Raw genomic sequence first — 10000 nt, 5'->3', positions numbered from 1 at the left:
AATTTTTCTCGGCTAATTTGCTGTCTTTCTCAACATACATGTGAAAGTGAACAGAAAAGCAAAACAGCGAAAAAATATGCAGTGTGAAGTAAGAGGATAAAGGCAGATAAGCAACCAGAAATAAAGATAAAAATGATGATTGTATAAGAAATCTAGAGTAACACGGATTTGTGCATAATTTAAATTTATGATTTCCGTCGGGGATCGAACCCGAGTCTGTCCCTTTGGAGGCGACCGTGCTAACCACTGCACTACAGTGACATAGGGCAAGAGATGAATTTAGTTGTACTGTATTTGCATAATGTATGAATTCATGTGTGTTTTTCTTATGTTATCCTCTCTCTCTCTCCCTCTCTCAGACCTATCGATTTAAATAATGTTATAAACCTCTTCATAACTTATCTGTTCTTGGTTCAATTTAAATATCTAATTATAACTAAATCAGGGCTTGGGTGCCCTCGTGAGACGCGGACAATACTCCAATTTCACATTTGTTCAGGATAACTCAGTATCAGCAATGAAATGGAATACTTGCCTGACACTATTTTACATGGTGTCAAATGGTTGAGCCGTTTCCTGCTTGCTTTCTGCAGTTTTCTCTTCGATAAGTACAAATGGCCCCCGCGCCTTCACAGCTGACGCGATGACGACAAAGGTAGAGGGTGCCATGTATACACATAAAATACATCGATTGTGTTATATTATACTCATTATATGATTCAGATCTACTGCAATTATTAGTCCTATTTATTGTTACGGTAGTTTATTATCAGGTCTATTAGAATATAAATATCAGTTCTAGTCAAGTGTTAACATGTCTTCAGATGGAGTTAAATTCTACCACAACCTAACTGTTTTCAGGACAGTTCTTAAGATTTTCAATTCGCCATTATCACATTCATATGCCACACTCTTCTGGTCTTTCTTACCATTGTCATTCCAATAGTTATCATTATTTGCATTTTCATTCTTAATGTCTTTTTTTCTTATTTTTCATTCTCTTTTCCTGTATTTCCGCATCTGTTCTTCTCTCACGTTTATACATTTATTTTCTAAAAGTAAATTGTTCTGTGATTTAACATTCGCACAGAGAAGATAAACAAAATTTATAAAGATTTTTTTTAGGATTGAAATAATTCAGATATGCGTCGAGTGTTTGAAATATTTAATGAAGAATATCTGGAGCCAAGAAGAAAGAATAAGCGCGAGATTAAGTGTCTCGTACGTGTGTGTTTTCAATTGAAAAACTCACAGCAAATTTGAATGTTTAATCCTAAATCATCATTATCACAATCGCTTGTCGTCTGCGTGTATTTGTAGCCACAGAATTTACTTTTAGAAAAGAAATTTGTAAAGGTGAGAGAAGGACGGATGCAGCGTTAGTTGTGAAGGCACGGAACCCATTTGGACTTATTGGAGAAAAACTGCGGTAAGCAAGGAGGAAGCGGCTTAGTTAGCGTTTGACAGCACGTAAAATAGTGTCAGGCAAGTATGCCATGCCAGTACCAATACGGAATCATCTTGAACGAATGTAAAATTTCAGTATTGTTTTCGCACTCTTTCTTGTTCTTGAACTGCTATGGTTGTTTTTACTACCAGCAGTATTGTCATAATCTAAATTACTATTTGGCACTATGTATAATAATGTCAGGCAAGTATTCCATACCAATGCAGTTATCCTGAACAAAATAAAGTGTATACAACCTAATGCTCCGCTAGCGTTCGCGACGCGTTCGTCTGTATCCGGCAGCGTACAGGATCCACTTCAGGCTGGGATGTCCAGCTACACCGGAGATGACGGTTGCGGCGCTGCGGCCAACGGAGCACCAACGGCACCTGCGCCTGACATTCTCGGGGCGATGTGTCGCTTTTCTCGCCCCGGGATCGGGTTTGGACCAACAGTCGGGGCGCAGGCATGTTGTGGGTGTTGTGTTAAGCGTGGATGTGTGAGTGTGAGTGTAAGTGTATGTGAAAGTGTCTTTGAGTGACTGTGTATTTGTACTGCCGCGGACGGGTATCGAACCCGGGACCCTCTTCTGCCCCTGAGGGAAGTGCTCTAACCACTGAGCTACCGCGACAGCACTAAGAAAGAGGCGACTTGTCTATTTGAATTGGTCATTGCGCGAGCTCGTGAACATGAGTGCGTGCTTGCTTGCGTATATGTAAGTGTATGTGTGTGAGTGCATACATATATAGAAGTGTGTGCGTGTTTTTGTTAAATCTTATGTCTATGTGTATATATATCTCGCTCTCGTTCTTTCTCCTTGCCCACAAGTTATTCATTAAATATTTGACACACTGGCAGCAAATTTGAATGAGTTTAATCCTAAATTATCTTACATAAACATAACCTACATAAACACTATGCGAATCTAATAAAACAAAATTTAACAGACATGGTATGTCTCCGTCGAGCAGCGGTTAGCACGGTCGCCTCTTAAAGCGACAGACTTTGCTCACTCATCAACATTTCCCTCCTTCTTTCAGGTTGCTTATCTGCCTTTATCCTCTTACTTGTAAGTGCATATATGGGATTTGTCTTGTTTAAAAGAAAGAGAAAGGGAGAGAGTTCAGAAGCAAATTGGCCACGAAAAATATTCCCACAAAAATTTGAATTACGAAAAATGACTCTTTTCTCCCCCTTGTCTCTCTCTTCATCCCTTGCTATCACACTATCACTCTTTCTATATCTCAGTAACACCCCCTCTCCCTCCCTCTATCTCCTCTCCCTCTCTCTATCTCCTCTCCCTCCCTCTATCTCCTTTCCCTCTCTCTATCTCTTCTCCCTCTCCTCCATCTTTTCTCTTTCTTCCCCTCCTCTCATTCACTTTCTTAAACTAATATAATTATTATTTCTGGCAGCAGTATTTTCTTAAACTAATATAATTATTATTTCTGGCAGCAGTATTATTATTATCATATCATAATAATTATCATTATCATTATTATCATTACTCTCACTATTTTATTGGTTATGCCTTATTTCCATTCTCATTATCATTACCTTAACTATTCTTTCATAATCATCTTTTCATCTTCATTATCACTTTATTCTTACTGCAGTGGTTCTAATATTATTTTAGAATCTCTCTCTTTCTCCTTCTCCACCTCTTCCCCATCTCTTTACCTTTTGTCTCTCTCCCTCTCTCCTTCCTTCACTAACACACTTTCTTTTTCTATATTTCTCAATAACACCCCCTCTATTTATCCCTTCAGCCCTCCCCATCCCTCTCTCTCTCTTCCCTCTTCTCTCTGTTATTCTTTCTCTTTCTCACTTTAACTTTTTTCTGCTATGGGTATTATTACTGACAGCAGTATGTTTTGGACTATCTTTATTATCATCATTGTCATTAATATCATGTCATCACTTTTATCAGCATTATTAGTTATTACCATTGTTTATCATAATTGTAATTATCTTTGCCATCATTAGTAGTATTAGTATTATTTGGAACTAATATTTACCTATTAATAGACCTAATCTTGATAATCCACTGTGACAATAATATACAATAACTATTGCAACAATCTGAACGATTTAATGAATAAATCATCACGTAATTTAAGTATTTTTTATATACACATGGCTCGCTCAACCTTTGTTGTCATCGCGTCAGCTGTGAAGGCGCGGGGGCCATTTGTACTTATCGAAGAGAAAACTGCAGAAAGCAAGCAGGAAACGGCTCAACCATTTGACACCATGTAAAATAGTGTCAGGCAAGTATTTCATTTCATGACTGGCACTGAGTTATCCTGAACAAATGTGAAATTGGAGTATTGTCCGCGTCTCACGAGGGCACCCAAGCCCTGATTTAGTTATAATTAGATATTTAAATTGAACCAAGAACAGATAAATCATGAAGAGGTTTATAACTTTATTTAGATCGATAGGTCTGAGAGAGAGAGAAGGAGGATAACACAAGAAAACACACACGAATTCATATATTATTCAAATAAAGTACAACTAAAGTCAACTCTTGCCCTGTCACTGTAGTGCAGTGGTTAGCACGGTCGCTTTTAAAGGGACAGACTCGGGTTCGATCCCCGACGGAAACCACGAAAATAATTATGCACAAATCCGCGTTACTCTAAATTTCTTATACAATCATCATTTTTATCTTTATTTCTGGTTATTTATCTGCCTTTATCTTCTTACTTCACACAGCATATTTTTTCGCTGTTTTGCTTTTCTGTTCACTTTCACATGTATGTTCAGAAAGACAGCAAATTAGCCGAGAAAAATTTCCATGCCACTAATATTTAAATAACGAAAAATGACACCCTTTTCTTTCCCTCTCCATGCCCCTCCCCTTTCTATCTCTCTTCATCCTTCCCCCTTTCTCTATCTCTCCTTCCCTCGCTAACACATTCTCTGTCTTTCTCTTTATATATCAGTCCCCCCCCATCTCCTCCCTCTCTCCCCCTCTCTTTCTCCTTCTCTTCTCCCCCTCCTCTCACTCATTCTCTTTCTTTCTTGTTATTACTGGCAGCAGTATTATTATCATCATAATCAATATCATGTCATCACTTTTATCACCATTATTGTAATTTCAATGATATATTAACAATGCTGTAATAATCTTTACCATCATTATTATAAGTAGTAGTGTGTGTGTGTGTGTGTGTGTGTGTGTGTGTGTGTGTGTGTGTGTGTGTGTGTGTGTGTGTGTGTGTGTGTGTGTGTGTGTGTGTGTGTGTGACATTCGCTTGTCTTGTCTGCGAGCATAAGAAGAATTCACATTTAGAAAAGAAATTTTATAAGCTGAGAGAAGGACGGATACGTCAGTTGTGAAGGCGCGGGGGCCATTTGTACTTATCGAAGAAAAAAACTGCAGTAAGCAACTGGGAAACGAGCTTAATTAACATTTGACACCATGTAAAATAATGTCAGGCAAGTATTCCATACCATTACCAATGCAGAGTTATCCTGAACAAAAATAAAATTTCAGTATTGTTTCCCGCGTGTCATGAGGGCAATTTAGAGACAGTCCTTACGAGGGCGGGGCACCCAACCCTGATTTTATCATTAGTGGGTATTTTACAGGAGCCAAGAACAGAGTGGATATGGCGAGGTTGATAATTTTATCTAAATTGATGGGACTGAAGTATAACTGTGATTATAGGCCCATGATAACACATCACATTAGAATATATATTTTTATTTTAATCATTTTCCAATTTTTAATAACTTTTACGCATGGTAATTCTAATTCTAATTCTAAGAATGCACACGCCGTATTGCTAAACTGGTAATAAAATGCATTATTTAAGAATTATATTTATTAATCAGTAAAACATAAAAACATATTGCATAGATAACATTGAGAGTGAGTGAGTGAGTGAGTGAGAGAGAGACCTACATAAACACTATGCAAATCTAATAAAACTAAATTTCAATTTCATCCTATGTGTCCGCAGTGCAGCGGTGGCACGGTCGCCTCGAACACGACTGACTCGGGTTCGATCCCCGACGGAGACCACAACCATAGATTTTTTATGTTGTTTCAGCATCTAAATTTGCTTACACACTCACAAACATTCTTTTGGTTGTCTAATGCACAAGGAGAGCTAGTCTATTCATGTATGGTTGTATGAGTTTGTGTTTTGCAATTCACCGTACATGTATGCACACACACACACACACACACACACACACACACACACACACACACACACACACACACACACACACACACACACACACACACACACACACACACACGTTCACTACTGATACTAATAATGATGGTGAATATAATTACATTCATGATAATAAATAATGGTAATTACAATAATGGTTATAAACGTGATGACATGATATTGGTTAAGTTGATAGTAATACTGGTGCCAGCAATGATAACTATACCAGTTAAAGAAAGAAAGAGAGTGAGAGGAAGGAGAAAGAGAAAGAGATGGGGGAGAGGGGGAGAGGGGAAGGAGAGAGAGAGGGAGAGGGGGGTTACCGAGATTTAGAAAGATAGTGCGCTAGCGAGGGATGAAGAGAGAGAAAAGAGGGGGGGGGGGAGGGGGAGAATGGAAAGGGAGAGAAAAGTCATTTTTCGTAATTCAGATTTTTGTCGGATGAATATTTTTCGTGGCCAATTTGCTTTTGAACTCTGAAAACGAGATTAAGTGATCTATGTGTTTTGCAATTGAACACACACACACACACACACACACACACACACACACACACACACACACACACACACACACACACACACACACATACACACACACACACACACAGATACATACACACACACACACACACAAATACATTCACTACTAATACTAATAATGATGGTAAAGATAATTACATTCATGATAATAAACAATTGTAATTACAATAATAGTGAAAAAAATGATTACATGATATTGGTTATGATGATAATACCGCTGCCAGTAAAAATGACCATAGCTGCTAAAGAAAGAGAATGAGTGAGAGGAGTAAGGAAAAATAGAGAGTGGTGGGGGAGAGAGGGAGAAGGAGAAAGAGAGGGAGGGAGATATAGAAAGTGAGATAATGTGTTAGCAAGGGAAGAAGAGAGGAGAGAAGGGGGGGCGGAGTTTGAGGAAAGTCGTTTTTCGTAATTCAAATTTTTGTGGATGAATGTTTTTCGTGTCCACTCTCTCCCTTTCTCTTTTTGTAACATATACACACAAATGAACGCAAAAAAAGTTTCGACCCATTTTCTCATTCAACACGTTTTCTTTTCACTTGTATTCGCTTTATTTTCTGTTTTGTTTGCAAAGTTTCTGTATTTTTCTTTATTTCGCATATATATCGGAATTTGACGAATTTTGTACATGAAAATTTTCTCACTCGCCTTTATTTTCCAATGATAGGGACGTTTCTGTTAATTTTTGTTATTCGATTTATTTTTTATTTTTTATCGCATATATACGCTGAAATAGGAAAGAATGGAATTTTCACGCAAACAAACACATACACACATAAAAATAGGGAAAAACTGATTGCAACCGACGGGCGTCTTGTAATTTTTGTGCCCGGGGCTTTTCATGTCTTTCAGCCCCGGGCGAGGTTGCAACCAGAGGGAGCACTTTTGGCTCCCTTTTGCAGATTCGAACTCGCGATCGCGGGTTTCGAATCTGGCGCCCTTACCCTCTCGGCCACGGTGACGAGGGGCAACAGGAAAGGGTTGGGAGAGGGTTTTATTCAACATATGTGTGTATTCGTTTGTGTGTGTGTGTGTATGTGGTTGTATATATATGTGTACATGTGTGTATGTCTAAATGTGTTTTAGTGTGAAAGAGGGTGGGTTGACGGGGTGTGCGCGTGTGTATGTGTGCGTCATGATACGATATCGGTAAAGGCTATATGGCGATAATGCGATGATGGTATATATATGTATATATATATATATATATATATATATATATATATATATATATAATTTTTTTTCTTCTTCTTCTTCTTCTTCTTCTTCTTCTTCTTCTTCTTCTTCTTCTTCTTCTTCTTCTTATAAGATTTGACGCATGCATAATAGCACTTTTCTTTGCCTATTTCGTATTCATTTCGCAATTTTTGTTTCTTTTCGCAGTGTTTCTCTTAATTTGCATTTTTCCTCACACTCTAGACCCGTTTTCTTTCTTCGATGCTTCTTATTTACACACCTTTCACTTTTCTTCGCTCTATTTTCTGTTTGCTATAGCTATTTATTTCCCACTTTTTATCTCGCATAGTTATCGCACATTTGACGCATAGTTTACTTTCACTTTTTGTCACTTTCCTTTATGTTCTAATGATGGGGTCGATTCGCTTAATTTTGTTGAACTTTTATCGCATATTTGACGCATTTTCTATTTTCGCTTTTACTCATCTTCCCGCATTTCTTTATCTTATAGTTTGTTGCTCTTCTTAAATTTTCTGTTTCTTCGCTTATTTTGGTTGCCTTACCTGTTCGAATTTACATATTACAAACATATTTATTTACTCAATATACACAAATATTAAGGACACTGAATTTCACATATTAATATACACACATATAATTACACGCTCCATTGGAATATGCGTAAATTGTACATAGAAGAAATATGGCTTGTTTGGATGTCCTACCCTGAAATAGGAGAGAATGGTATTTTTATTGACCTATCATGAGTTGCATATAGCATACACGCACACACATAAGTACAAACACATATACACATAAAAATGTACAATAGGGAAAAACTGATTGCAACCTGGCGGGCGTCTCTTTTTGTGCCCGGGGGTTTTCATGTCTTTCAGCCCCGGGCGAGGTTGCAACCAGAGGGAGCACTTTTGGCTCCCTTTTGCAGATTCGAACTCGCGATCGCGGGTTTCGAATCTGGCGCCCTTACCCTCTCGGCCACGGTGACGAGGGGCAACAGAAAAGATTGGGAGAGGAATTTATGTAACATGTGCAACATATATGTGATGTGTGAGCGTGTGTGTATGCTTGTGTGCGTCTGAGCGCGCTCGTGAATGTGTGTGAGCGCGCGCGAGTATGTGTGTGCTTGTGAGCGCGCGTGATACCCAGGATGATTATGGGACGACGGTGATGCGACAGTGATGGTGAAAATAATGGGTGATGAAGGTAATTTCTAGATCGTGGATAAGCCAGGAACAGGTTTGGACGCTCGGGTCGAAAATGTGAATGCATGAAACTTTCGGAATTAAAAGTCAGATACTAACAAATATCCTTCAAAAATAAATTAAAATATGGTACAACTGAATTTCTTTCGAATCTATTTCACAAAAGTGTAAAATCTTATACCGAGCCATAATGAAACAAATGTGCAGGTAAGCACATGAGCAACCTTACTTTATTACTGAACATATGAATTCGTTCCGCCATTCATCTAAATCACATAGGCCTACTCCTGCACGTTGTAACAAGAGACTTTGGAAATGGAAATGATTGTCCCATTTGTTAGATGTTAGCCTGTCTGTCTCCTCGTAGGAATGTAAATATGAATTTGACCAACATTTTCCCCGCGCTCCTGTCGCCAGTCATCGAGAAATTCATTATTATCATTATCCTCATCATTAGTATTCGTATCATCATCATTAGTATTATGATCATTATTATTGTTATTATTATTATTTTTATGATTTATTAACAAATTCAAATATTCACAAACACTGATGTACAGACATTTTAAAGATGCATATCGTAGTATTTCAGATGCTGTTGCATTCTCTTTTTATTCGATGGATTAGAGCAATATGAATTATCTTTCTTTTCTAGTTTTTTTTTTTTTTTTTTTTTTTGGATTACCATTATCATCATCCTAAATCACTATTACTATTTCTATAATTATCTTTGTTTTTATTGTTATTATTGTTATAATCATTACCGTTGCTGTTTTTATTATTACCGTCATCATTATCAGCATCATTGTTAGTATCATTGTTATTTTCATTGTTATTATCATTGTTATTATCAGTTATTATCATATATAAACATACATGCACATATTTATATTTATATATGTATATGTATAAATATATACATATATGTATATGTATATATGTATGTATGCATTTATATATGTGTGTGTGTGTGTGTGTGTGTGTGTGTGTGTGTGTGTGTGTGTGTGTGTGTGTGTGTGTGTGTGTGTGTCCATTTATCATATAAAACTATGTGTATGTGTTAACACATACACATTCGTCTCAGTTGGGATTCGAACCCAAGTCTTTCGCGTAAGAAGCGAATGTGCTATCCACTGCACCACGGAGACTATAGTATATAAAGGAACTTTAAGAGGATTTGATATCAAGTGTTCTAACTATGTACATGTTTAGTAATGGTTTCTAAAAAAGTAATGATAATAATAATAATATGTATTATGATTAAGATGATAATATTGATAAAAGTAATGATAATGACAATAACAATAAAACAACAATAAAGATACTTATAAGATAGAAATGATAATGCTAGTGATAATGACAGTAATGATAACACTTTGAATAAAAATATAAACATTAAGTAATATAAGTGAAAAACCC

General features: G+C 37.0%; 1 non-coding gene across 1 annotated transcript; it reads right to left on the bottom strand.

Annotated features, from left to right (window-relative positions):
* Window positions 1–9657: 9657 nt before the first annotated feature.
* On the bottom strand, window positions 9658–9729 carry TRNAK-CUU (transfer RNA lysine (anticodon CUU)). Its single transcript has one exon. It is a non-coding gene; the product is annotated as a tRNA-Lys (tRNA).
* Window positions 9730–10000: the final 271 nt, after the last annotated feature.

Source organism: Penaeus vannamei, chromosome 11, assembly GCF_042767895.1.
Source record: "Penaeus vannamei isolate JL-2024 chromosome 11, ASM4276789v1, whole genome shotgun sequence".
In the NCBI taxonomy this organism is placed as follows: Eukaryota; Metazoa; Arthropoda; class Malacostraca; order Decapoda; family Penaeidae; genus Penaeus; species Penaeus vannamei.
The sequence above is the reverse complement of the archived record's forward strand: the minus strand, read 5'-3'. Positions and strand labels throughout refer to the sequence as shown.